Source organism: Apodemus sylvaticus, chromosome 5 (genome assembly GCF_947179515.1).
Source record: "Apodemus sylvaticus chromosome 5, mApoSyl1.1, whole genome shotgun sequence".
NCBI lineage: Eukaryota > Metazoa > Chordata > Mammalia > Rodentia > Muridae > Apodemus > Apodemus sylvaticus.
The window spans coordinates 50,544,325-50,556,916 of record NC_067476.1 but is presented as its reverse complement, the minus strand read 5'-3'; the positions used below and the strand labels follow the sequence as shown (position 1 = coordinate 50,556,916).

Below are 12,592 nucleotides of genomic sequence, written 5' to 3'. Positions count from 1 at the left end.
AATGTTTGGGAGGGATTGCCTAGATCAGTCTGTTCTGCTGAGATCTTCTTAGTTGTCCCAGACGGTGAGGAGACCTAGCCTGAGCTTGGGCAGCACCACGCCTTGGTTTTCAGCTTGTGTCTGTCTAGGGCAGCAGCAGCAGCAGCTAACTGAGCTTTGTCTGCATGTGTGCATTGTCTCTGTCAGTGGATGTGATGTGGCCAGCTGTGTCAAACTCTTGCCAGAGTTACTTCCCAGAGGTGACAGACTGTAACTTGGAATTGTGACCTAAAATAAGCCTTCTCTCCCTTGAGTTGCTTTTCGTCAGGGCATTTTGTCACAGCAACAGAAACAAAGCTAGCACAGTGTTGCACACTCGAAGGGCTTCAGGGCTAGGAGACATGGCTGGGTAAGGGGTTACACAGAGAAGTTGTTGAGTGGTGACCAGAGAGTACATTCCTATTAAAGACAAAAACAATAACACACATGCAAAGGCTCAAAAAGGGAAGCATGGACCACTATGTGCTAGCAAGGATATGAAGCACACATGCATGCACACACACATACACACATACACACATATACACATGCACTCACACAGATACACACATGTACATATTCACACATGCACACCACAGATACACACACATACACATGCACACACATACACACATGCACACATGCACATATACACATATACACACATATGCACACATACATGCACACACATAGATACACATACTTGCATACACATACATGGATCCACATGACTCCCACAAGTTGTCCTCTGACCTCTACATGAGCTGTAGCATACTCACACATGCACACACACACACACACACACAGATATAGGGGCCGGGAGGATTTCCCCCTCATAGGTTCTGGTAAAAGCCACTTTGTGACACCTTGGTTTTGAACTTGTAACCTCCAGAACTGTGAGAGAATACATTTTCGTTGCCTTAGGCCACCAGGTTTGTGACAATCTGCTCTGGCTGCCACAGAAAACTAATAACCAGGCAAGGAGTGTAACTTTTTCTCTCTCAACTTCTAAAAAGAGGGTTGGTGACAGGTGGCAAGGATTGAAATTACTAGAAGAAGGAGAAGAAAAAGACCAGGTACATAGAACCAGCTTGTCTTGTTAGGGACAGGTGGTGGGGGCTGCAGATTAGGAAGAAAAGATAGAGATAGAAGCAAGGACATTTTAGTTTAACAAACATAAACATACGGATTGTTGCCCCTCACTCATTTAATCTGCATAGTAGTCTTGAATGATAGAAACCAATATCATTCCCATGTTATAGTTGATGAATTTGAGGTAAAGGGTCATTAAATTGCTTGTCCAGTAGCCAGGAAGATGGCTCTGTGGGAGAAGGCACCTGTCCCTATGCCTGACAATCAGAGTTCTGTCCTTAGGATCCACATGACTCCCACAAGTTGTCTTCTGACCTCTACATGAGCTGTGGCATGACCTGCTGTGGCAGCGCATGTATAAGGAAATACATGTAGTTTTTTTGTTTGTTTGTTTGTTTGTTTTTTGAGACAGGGTTTCTCTGTATAGCCCTGGCTGTCCTGGAACTCACTTTGTAGACCAGGCTGGCCTCGAACTCAGAAATCCGCCTGCCTCTGCCTCCCAAGTGCTGGGATTAAAGGTGTGCGCCACCACTGCCTGGCAATACATGTAGTTTTAAAATTACTTGTCCAATACTATGTAGCAGAGCCAGGGCTGGAATTCAAATCATTTTGTCCTAAGTCTGAATTCTTTAAGTCCTTATTCAAACACTTAAGAATAATAAAGAGGGGCTGGAGAGATGGCTCAGCGGTTAAGAGCACTGAGTATTCTCCCGGAGGTCCTGAGTTCATTTCCCAGCAACCACATGGTGGCTCACAACCACATCAGATGTCTGAAGAAGCAACAGTGCACATAAACACACAAATACATAAAATAAATAAATAAATCTTTTAAAAAAGAATAATAAATAATCTTAGCCTTCTCTCCCTTATAAACTGAAGCAAAAATCCAGGCCTGCCATGTTCTTTCAAGCTCCCAGGGTTTCATGGTCACAAGCTGGTTGCTGAGGACAGAGTCTAGCCTGGTGTTTGATGATCCACCCAGCCAACAACCCCCACCACTATCTCAGTAGGCAGCAATGAATTCTAGTAGGGCTTTCTTGGCCAGGAATCTAGGCTAAGTAAACTCTCCTGTTCTCTTAGGGTCTTGGGCAAAAGTTCTCGCTGCCTATAGTAGAGAAGGCACAAACATACAAGACACAAAAGTCAGACCACCCCTCCTGAAGGTGCATTGGCAGATTGCACCAGGAGCCAGAGTGCTTTCTTCTTGGTGACAGCTGGTCAGCAGCCTCCTTGTGGGAGGGCCTACAGGCAAAGAACCCCCAAAATACCACCAGAAAGTCTAATCCTTACCTTCAAGAACAGTGACTCTCTCTCTCTTTCTCTATCTATCTATCTATCTATCTATCTATCTATCTATCTATCTATCTATCTCTACCCCCCCCTCACTAATACTCCTAGCCTTCAGCTTAGCACACAAAATTACTGCAGTCATTTCAGGCCCAGGAGAGCATTCCCTACTTTGATTCTTCAGCACTGAGTGCTGACATACTGACCATTATCCCAGTTAAACTTCAGCCTCAAAGACCGTCCTACCTGGCAACTGCTTTACCAACACTGGAAGCTTGGGAGAGAGGCTTTGTCTTACTCTAGGCCCCTTCTGCACAGAGGGACAGCCACTCCATCCTCTTCCTTCACTCATTCTCACTCGACCTGCAGCTGGACTTAACTCTTATCATTTAGTCCCTGTCTGCTTCCCAAACGGGAGGTTGGTGGCCTTCTTGTGGTGGTGTCCAATGGCAAGCTCAGTGCCCCTCTTAAACCTGGGGAGTCAGTTGGTACCCATTTGATAAGGAAAATCTTTTTTTTTTTTTTGTATGTGGTGCTAACAATCAAACCCAGAGCCTTGCACATGCCAAACACATGCTCTACCACTGGGCTATGGCCCAAAGCTCCCCACAGGTTTCTTCATGTTGAGATACCTTCCAGAATGTTCTCCACAGATAGTGTTGAGAAAATGGAGGAGAGACCATCAGACCAGGGACTAGGAACTCCTGGTTACAGAACGTTTTTCCAGCTTCCTTTGATGACAACCTTGTGATGGTTTCTCTATGCTCAGCCCAGGGAGTGGCACTATTAGAAGGTGTGGCCCTAATGGAGTAGGTACTTGTTGGAGTAGGTGTGTCACTGTGGGTGTGGGCTTTAAGACCCTCATCCTAGCTGCCTGGAAGTCAGTATTCTGCTAGCAGCCTTCAGGTGAAGATGTAGAACTCTCAGCTCCTCCTGCACCATGGCTGCCCGGATCCTGTCATGTATTTGCCTTGATGAGAATTGACTGAACCTCTGAACCTGTAAGCCAGCCCCAGTTACATGTTGTCCCTTATGAGAATTGCCTTGGTCATAGTGACTGCTCACAACTGTAAAACCCTAAAACAACCTGGAGTAGGATTGCTCACAGGGTCCCTCGGTGAGAATTAAGGGAAGGCTTCCATAAACTGCACACATTGCTATGTGAAAACACAGGATGCCAGGAACCTGGTACAATCCTGTGCTAAGCAAACAGCTCCCATCTCTTGGAAATAGTATTTTTCTTCAGTGTTGAGGATGGACCTTAGGTCCTCACACATACTACGCTGAACCCCTGAGAATCTCCCTCCATCTAGGATCTTTCTGGCTCAAATAGTTCTGGTTTTCTAGAAGGTAAAGTTATGTAATTGCTATAACTTAAAAAAAAAAAAAAAGATAAAGTGTGGGATGCTCACTTTCTTCATGGTCACCAAGAACTGGGAAACGACCTAAATGTCCTTCAGCTGGGAGCAGACACTGGGGTCCTGTTTGGTACTGGAAAAGGAGGAACTCTTGAGGGACACAGTGACTCAGGTGAGCTTAGAAAGCATTTTGCCAAGAGAAGACATTGCATTCTAAAGTCCACATGCAGTGTGACTCCGTGAATAGAACATTCTCGAAAGAGCACAACTACAGAGACAGAAAATCCATCAGTGAGCAGGAAGATGGACCAAAAGACCAGGAAGGAGCTTTCTGGAAATAATGTATTTTCCTAGCTGTGAAGGAGATGGGCGGCCTGCGTGTTAGCTCAGTCTTATCAAACTTAATTTTATTACATTAAGCTGTATCATAATAAAGTTGTCAAGAGGTTGTTAGAAGTAAAGGGGGAGGTGCTCTTTTTCCTGGAGCGGGACTTATTCCTTGAAAAGCTAACCCTCCTTTAGCTGGCTAGGAGGAAGGAGCATGGCGGCAGGGGAGGCAGCTGCTGGGGAGGCGGTGGGGGAGGCGGCTTCTGACAAGAGGCCATTTGCATCAGTGAACATAGCTGGTTTTGACACTAAGCACTTGGCTCAAGGTCAGTGAAATTAACTCTGGCCGCTGCTACATCTCAACCATCACAACTTTATCGACGAGAAATGGCTACCAGCTGTCACCCTTGCCTCTGCCTCTGTTCTTGGCGAGATTTAGACTTCACGGCCGCAGCAAATCAAACAAGGATCCGGCTATGGCTCGTCGAGCTGAGGTTTGAACTCCTGGCCAAATGGCGGTCACTCAGCTGTTCTGCTGCCAATCACCCGTCACTCTGGGTTAAACGTGATAGGTACACAGAGGTCTTCCAACACGTCAGACATGCGAAAGGCAACTTGCTTTCCACACCAGCCTTAACTGATCTGGGTGATATTTTAACTCTCAGCCTCTAGAATTTCTGACTTTGCAGAAAGCCAGAAAGAACTATTTACTAGCTTCTGGAAAGGGCTGTGAAAAGGACCTTAAGCCAGTGAGGCGGGAAAACAGCGTCAGGAACCTCAGTAGCTCTCAGAACCATGAGGCTCAGAACCATGAAGCAAAGATGAAAAGAAAAGTACTTGAAATTGGTCACGGGGCTGCTATATGCTCATTTTTCTCTGTTGGATAGCCCAAGACATAAGTTAAAACTAAGAACGCTCTCCCTCATAAAGATGCCACTGGAAATATTTGTGGGTTGACGGGTGCTAGTTTTCTCTGAAAGTAAGGAAGGCTTTCTGAAGTTCCAACAGTAGGTTCGCCTTAGAAGATACTCTCTCAGGCTTTCCTCTCCTTCAGGAAGTTAGATAGCAAGATGAGGGGGAGGGGGACTCTGGTGGGAAACACTCACTGCCTTCTGTCTGATGGAGGCAGGGAAAGATTATACCTGCTTTATCTTTGCAGCAGCAGTCCTGAGAATTAGACCTTGCTAAGACTGATTTCGTAACTGATGAAACCAAGCCTGAGTCTAAACAGTTTTCTCCAGGAAGAAAATTCTCCAGACATGTCAGAGTGTATAAGCCTAAAGCTGGGGGAAGGGGTGTGCCCTGTTCTCAAAAACACCTTGAATCCACAGGCTGGGCCTTCTCACCTGTGCAAACCACTCCCTGCCCTGCTTCTGGAGGTCCTGTGGCTTCTGGCTCCAAGCCTTGGGAACTTCACCAAAGGAAATCACGATGCTCATATCCCAGTATTTTTCAATCCAATAAGGAAGGCTGACAGAAGTCAGCCCAGCTCTTTGTATGCCAAGAGTGGGAGACACTAGATATCATGAGAACAGAGAGAGCAGCCCAGCCCCCACCCCCACCCCGATCTAAGAGACGAAGGAGATGGCACAGTCTGCAAGGCTCATGTCAAGCCAGGTGCACCGAGTAATTCTTCCTCCAGACGTTTATATAGGTGAGAATACTCTGGAAGGGAGGAGGCAGCAGCTTCCTGCCCTCTGGCCAAGGGCTTGTCTGTTCTCATACCTGCGCTTTCCCTGACTCCAGCATTTGTGTGAAATGGCCAGGAGGGTTTCTAAGAAACAAGATAAAAGGCAAGACAGAGTGAAATAGAGGCGGGGAACAACCAACCGGGACACAGAAGGGAGGGGCAGGGCGTGGCTTGCTGGCTGTCTCCCTTAACAGTGCATCCGGCTTGTGTTGCCTCTCTTGCTTGGTGTGGGAGCAAGAGTCTCAGCACACAGCTTTATTGGAATGGAAAAGACTATGTGCTCAGTCATTTGATCCTGTAAGAATCACAAGTTGTGGGGCTGGAGAGATGGCTCAGCGGTTAAGAGCACTGACTGCTCTTCCAGAGGACCTGAATTTGATTCCCAAGCAACCACATGGTGGCTCACAACCATCTGTAATGGGATCTGATGCCCTCTTCTGGTGTGTCTGAAGACAGTTACAGTGTACTCATATAAATAAATAAGTCTTTAAAAATATTTCTAAAAAAAAAGAGAAAAGAAAGAAAGAAGGAAGGAAGGAAGGAAGGAAGGAAGGAAGGAAGGAAGGAAGGAAGGAAAAGGCAGTGGTGGTACATGTCTTTAATTCCAGCACTCTGGGAGGCAGAGGCAGGTGGATTTCTGAGTTTGAGGCCAGCCTGGTCTACAGAGTGAGTTCCAGGACAGCCAGGGCTACACCGAGAAACCCTGTCTCGAAAAACAAACAAACAAACAAAATAAAAGAATCACAAGTTGCTCTGCTGCATATCTGTAGCTATGATAAGGAGTTTTCAACTTTAATTGTATACATTATATACAATACTGAGTTTACAATAAGGGCACATGTATACATAGTACAAAAAAACAATGACCTTTTGTTTTAGGTTTTCTAGAACTGCTTCCTAATGAGTGCTGATATAATGTGGCAGCTCTAACCTGTTCACATCCCATCCCTGCCAGGGGAGCATGCTCTAGAGACTGAGAATTTGAGACCCACGGAGTCCTACTGTTATCATGACAGCCCCTGCAAAAAGCAAGTTCTTAACAAGCAGGAGACAATAAATAGACGAGTAATAGAAATTTCCTAATTTAAATTTAGGTTCCCTGCCCTAACAATATCTGTGGAGCTCTGATGCAAAGAACTTGCTGCAGTTGTCTAGGGCCTCCACCACCACGGAAGCTAAAGGAAGCAGCTCTGTAGTGGGAGGAACCGGGAAATGTGCTGCCACTGACTACATTCCAAGCCTTTTAGAATTTTGTTTCAGATTTTATTTATTTTTAATTTTTATTTTATGTGCAATCAATGCTTGCCTAAATGCATACCTGTGTACCTCATGCATGCAGTTCTTGGGGGGGGGGCAGAAGAAGGTGGTTGGATCCCCTGGAACTAGAGTTATAGAGCATTGTCAGTTGTGATAGAGATGCTGGGAATTGAACCTGGGTCCTCTGTGTTAGCTTATGGGTGATCCAGATAGGTTCCCTCCAAGGACCTAGAAACAGCTCACATCATCGCCTGCTGCCGTTACCTGCTGCCCACCAGGTACAGGTGGCCTGGCACATAAAAGGACATCTGGTCACTCCAGCTCTCTCTCCCTCTCTTCCCTCATGTTCCTGGCTGGCCTCCCTTTTCTGTCCTTTCTGCACGTCTCTGTCCCATGCTTCTCTGCCTTCTTGGCTCTGCTCCTGTCTGTCTGCTTCTACCCCTTCTCCAGGTCTTCATTCCCCTCCTTTCCCCCAAATAAACCTTTATAGCAGATCTGTTGCATTTCTGTTGTGATTTCTTGGGGGGATACCTTAGAGAGGAGATACCTAGGAGTCTGTCAGGTACCCATACCCACCTGTGCCCCCAGCACAGCATCATATTTCATAACACTCTGGAAGAGCAGCCAGTGTTCTTATCTACCGAGCCATGTCTACACACACACACACACACACACACACACACCACTGATTGACTGACTGATTGACTGATTGATTGATTGATTGATTGATTGATTGAGACAGGGTTTCTTTGTGTAGCTCTGGCTGTCCTGGAACTTGCTCTGTAGACCAGACTGGCCTCCAACTCAAAGAGTTCCACCTGCCTCTGCCAATCTATAAGGGCTGATGTGTGCCACCACCACCCAGCTTAAATTTTTAGCACACAATTAAGTGAAATTAAAGTTTCACTGTGCAGCCCAAGATTAGCCTCCTGACAGGTATGCACCAACATCAAGCTACTAAAGTTAAAAAGTGAGGCAGCTTAGTCAGGTGTGGTGGCGTATGTCTTTAATCCTAGTGTTCTGGAGGCAGGGGTAGGGGCCAGCCTGGTCTACAGCATGAGTTCTAGGATAGCAAGGGCTATATGAAGAGACCTTGTCTTAAAACAAAACAATACAAAACAAAAGGCAGTTGAGCAATTTTAAACACTAAAAAACATGGGTTTGGGGTCAAGCAATATGGACACAATGTTTGCTTTTCCTTCTGGAAAAAGCCTCACAGGCGGCTCACTTAGCATGTGTATCCAGGGGCTCAAGGTGTCCTGTGGTGAAAAACACTCTCCTTAGAGGACATCAGAGAAGTGGCCACAGTTGTTGGTACTGCTTCCACCATCTGATGACATCTGTGATGTTGGCAGGGCCATGGTGGGGGTGTGCAATCTGTTATGGAAGAATGGTGAGAAAAAATAGTTCCTACAGCACTAAGCAAGTCAATGAAGATATACCGAGAACCACCAAGCTAGTTCCACACCAGCTAGTATATGGTGTGTGTCTGTGTTTGTCTGTGTCTCTGTGTGTATGTCTGTGTAGGTGTGTCTGTGTGTGTCTGTGTGTGTGTGTCCATGTGTCTGTCCGTATATGTCTGTGTATCCGTGTCTGTCTGTGTGTTTCTATGTGTGTATGTGTATGTCTTGTGTATGTGTATCTGTGTGTGTGTGTCTGTGTGTTTGTGTTTATGTGTGTATGTCTGTATAAGCCAGATCTTCCTGGAAAACATTTCAAAATTGTGTTCTTACTCCAAAGGACCCACTGTCACCTACAAAAGAGCATGTCACCCCCAGAGAGGGAGGCCCAGCATTTTGTATTCTAAAAACAGATCCTAAATTAGCAGAGCAATTAAAAAAAAAATCAAAGAGAGAGAGAGAGAAAGACTGGCACTGTAGAGGTCTGAGAAACTCCCTGTGGCTTGTTTCTTTTGAAACCAGTCATTGAGGAATATATGCGGTTTTTCCCCCAGAGAATGAGTATCTAGGTTTTCTTTCTGAAACTCTGCAGCTAGTCAAAAGTAATAGACTTGTAGGAGGATAAATATAACTTATTCTTTACTTGGAATATCCTATCTGAATATTAGTATGTGCATCCTCATCTCCTGCTTTTCTTACAGAGAGCACATCCCCCACCCCCACCCCAGAATTAATCAATAATAAAAACAAAACAAGCCAAGGTGACTGATATTCGAAGTTGTCTTCCTGTCCCCAAAGGAAACTGGCCTGCAGAATGCTTGGTTCCTGAGTCCTCCGCCTCCTCTGCCCCTACAGTGCAGAGATGCCTCCTGCCCACCGGAAACATGTCCCACGTCACCCAGGGTGTTTTCTCTGTTTTCTCTCCAACATTTGATCGCTGGCAGGAGCACCCCACGGGCTGGGAGAGATCTCCAGACCACCAGCTCCTGTATTTGAAAGGCATCTGTTTATTTTGAAAATGCAAATGCGCCTACCTCAAAGACTGACTGGGCGGGATAAGGGCTTCAAATCTAGAGTCTGGTCCCCCTCTGCATCACACTAAGAACACTACTAGCCACTTAACTCAGCCCCTCGAAGCTCAGAAGCCCAGGGAAGCCACAATTAAACGCAGCAGGCTTGTCACCCAAGAATTAGCTGGGCAGATATTCCGGGGTCTGGTTTAAAAGTACCTCAGGTTCTTTTGAAAGGGTGGCTCTTCGTTGAGGGCTGTCTGGAGGAGAAAAGGATCCTGGGGCCAGCGGCTCCTATCAGTGGCCGCCCAGTCCTCAGGAGCAGAAAGCAGGCAAGGTTAATGTGGACTTTGATCTCTGTCGCGGCATACCAGTTAGAATTAATTTACATTTCAGATGAAAAAGGCTGACAGCATGAAAAGGCGGCTTGTTGCTGGTATTCGAATGTGCTGTAATAGATCGGGAATCTGAGAGGAAGTTCTAAGGAAGGGATAAAGCTGAGCTGCGCTGCTTTTGTAGGGAAGGAGATGAAAGGAAAACAAATTTCACTCTGCTGCTCTGCAGCAACATGTAGGCCAAATGCTTCCAAGGGCTGGTGTGTGTGTGTGTGTGTGTGTGTGTGTGTGTGTGTGTGTGTGTGTGTGTGTATCTGTGTATCTGTGTATCTGTGTATATATATGTATATATACCTATTATATACATGTATATTATATACACATGTATATCACATCAGCAATGTCATTGAATAAAAGGTCTACACTCCAAAGAATCAAAATATCAAGGAAAGTAATTTTGTTGGGAAAATAATCAGTCAGAAATGGCTATGTTAAACTGGTCATCCCTGTCACCTTTTGTGGGTTTTTGAGGTGTGTGGACAGCTGTATTTGGGGCCAGTTCTATGGCAGGAACAAGACGGGACAGATATGCCTTAGGAAAATCACAGCCTGAGCCCAGCCCTAGCTCCAAGGGCACATCGATTCTGTCCCTTTTGTTGGCTGAAGATAGACTGCCTGCTTCTTGCCACATCGAGGGCGTAGGTGTGACCTTCATGCCCACCTGAGCCCCTTCAGAACTGGTAATACACATTTAGATGCTCCCTGGTGAGAACACGGTCTGGGACGCTGAGGAGGATGACACTTTTAGAGAACAAGCAAGGCTAACATTCCGTGGGACCCACCCACATGTGCTTCAAGGGTGAGGCGCGTCCAATCATCACTGTCTTAAGACAGGGGTCAGGAAGGTAGCCACATCTGCTTTGAAGCAGTGTTGTCCTAGGCCTCAAACATGATTTTCAGTCATTTCATAATTTTTATATAATAGACTCAATGGACAATATACAGGCTTAAAGTTTTTATTTTAAAACATATGTTGGACATATTGTAAAATCTGAAATCAGCCTGGTATCCTCTTGAGAAGAGACTGTGTGTGTGTGTGTGTGTGTGTGTGTGTGCATGTGTGTGTTTGTGTGGTATTTACATGTGGTATGTGTATATATGTATGTTTGTGTGTTGTGTGTGTGATATGTGTGTATGTTATATCACGGGTTTCAGCACCAAAATGAAAGGGCTTAAGCAAAACACATGGTGTTTCTCATCAGAAGTGTCGGCACAAATGAGAGGGCTTAAAAAGAGGAGGATGGGGAGGTTAAGGGAGTGTGGCACGGCAGCATGGGGAAGGGGACACCCAGGCAGGCCCTTGCCTGGGCACCTCTGCCCCCTGAGGGACCACACACACACACACATACAGGCATGGTATAGAATAGAGTTTATTCAGAGTAGGGGATGGGAGTTAGTGGTAGAGAAAAGTAGAGAGAAAAAGAGAGAGGGAGGAGAGAGAGAGAGAGAGAGAGAGAGAGAGAGAGAGGAGAGAAAGAGAGAGAGGAGAGAAGTGGAGTGGAGGCCGGCCATGACCACGTGGAGAGGGGGAGGAGGAGAGCCCAAGGTGTAGAGAGGTGAGAGTATGTGGGAGAGTGGAGAGCAAAGAGGGAGAGGAGGGGCAAGTAGTCCCTTTTATAGTGGGCCAGATCCATGGGGAGGGGCATACCTGGCTATTGCCAGATAGATGTGGGGTGGAGCTTAGACAAAACCCCAACATTATGTGTGTGGTGTGTGCATGTGTGTACAATATGTGTGTGGTATCTGTATATGATGTGTATGGTGTGTCTGTGTGTGGTATATATATGGTGTGTGCATGTGTGTGTGATATGTATGTGATGTGTGGTATGTGTGTGTGTGTGATATGTGATGTATGTGGTATGTGCATGTGTGTGTGTGTGTGTATGCTGAGTGAGGGTCATGGAATTAAGTAGTGAACACTTGGGCTTTTTGTTTCTTAAGCTGTAGCAAGAATTTGTTCACTTTTCACAGGGCTTTGAAGTGGTAGAGGTTAGAAATTATTAAAAGATGGTGCTAAGTGAGACACATTTGCATTTAAAGGGCACCCCTTCTTCCAAACTATCTGAGTTCTTAGTGAAGATTCCTGGCCTCCACCACGGCCTAAGACTTCTGAGGACCCCCCCAGAGCTTGGCTGTGGCCTGAGCCTGCTGAGAGGATCACTGTCTGACTGAAGGCTGGGCCTCTGAAGCCCTCTCTCTCTCCTGGTGCAGCCAGCACTCAACTCCACGCCTGAACTCCACTTTCTCTTCCTGTTGACGGTTCCTTGCACTCCTGGAACTCTTGGCATGGTCAAGATCCTGTTTCTTCCAGAACCTCAATTAGGGATTTGCAACTTCAAATGAGGAAGAGAGCCTGGCCACCCCACAGGACATGACATTTGCAGAATAGCCCAGGGACCTCAGAGCCAGGGCTGGGCTCACGAACCAGCAAGCAGAGCTCACATCTCTCAGCTGCCAAGGGCAAGCTGAGCCCTGAGATCCACTGTGTGCTTTCTTCATCCCGGGCCCCAGAAGATTACACTAGCCATACACACAGTCATGAATGTCGGCCCCGAGGTCACTCCCTCCTCTGTGACATTGAAAGTCAGGCAGGCCTTACGCATCATAACGCTCCTTTAAAGCAGGTTGTTCTCACATCGCTGATGAGGGACTTAGGACTTCCATAAGGAAAGAGACTTGTCCAGTAGCAAGAGTCAAGTGTGCTCAGTCCAAACTGCCTATATTTCAAAGGGAGCTCTGCTGCGAGCAAGCAGTGTGG

At 46.3% G+C, this 12,592-nt stretch overlaps 1 protein-coding gene across 1 annotated transcript in view; it reads right to left on the bottom strand.

The window, feature by feature from the left end:
• Myo3b (myosin IIIB) overlaps nt 1–12,592 on the bottom strand; it is a 333,329-nt gene that overhangs the window by 102,703 nt on the left and 218,034 nt on the right. The gene's annotated exons all lie outside the window — the stretch shown is intronic.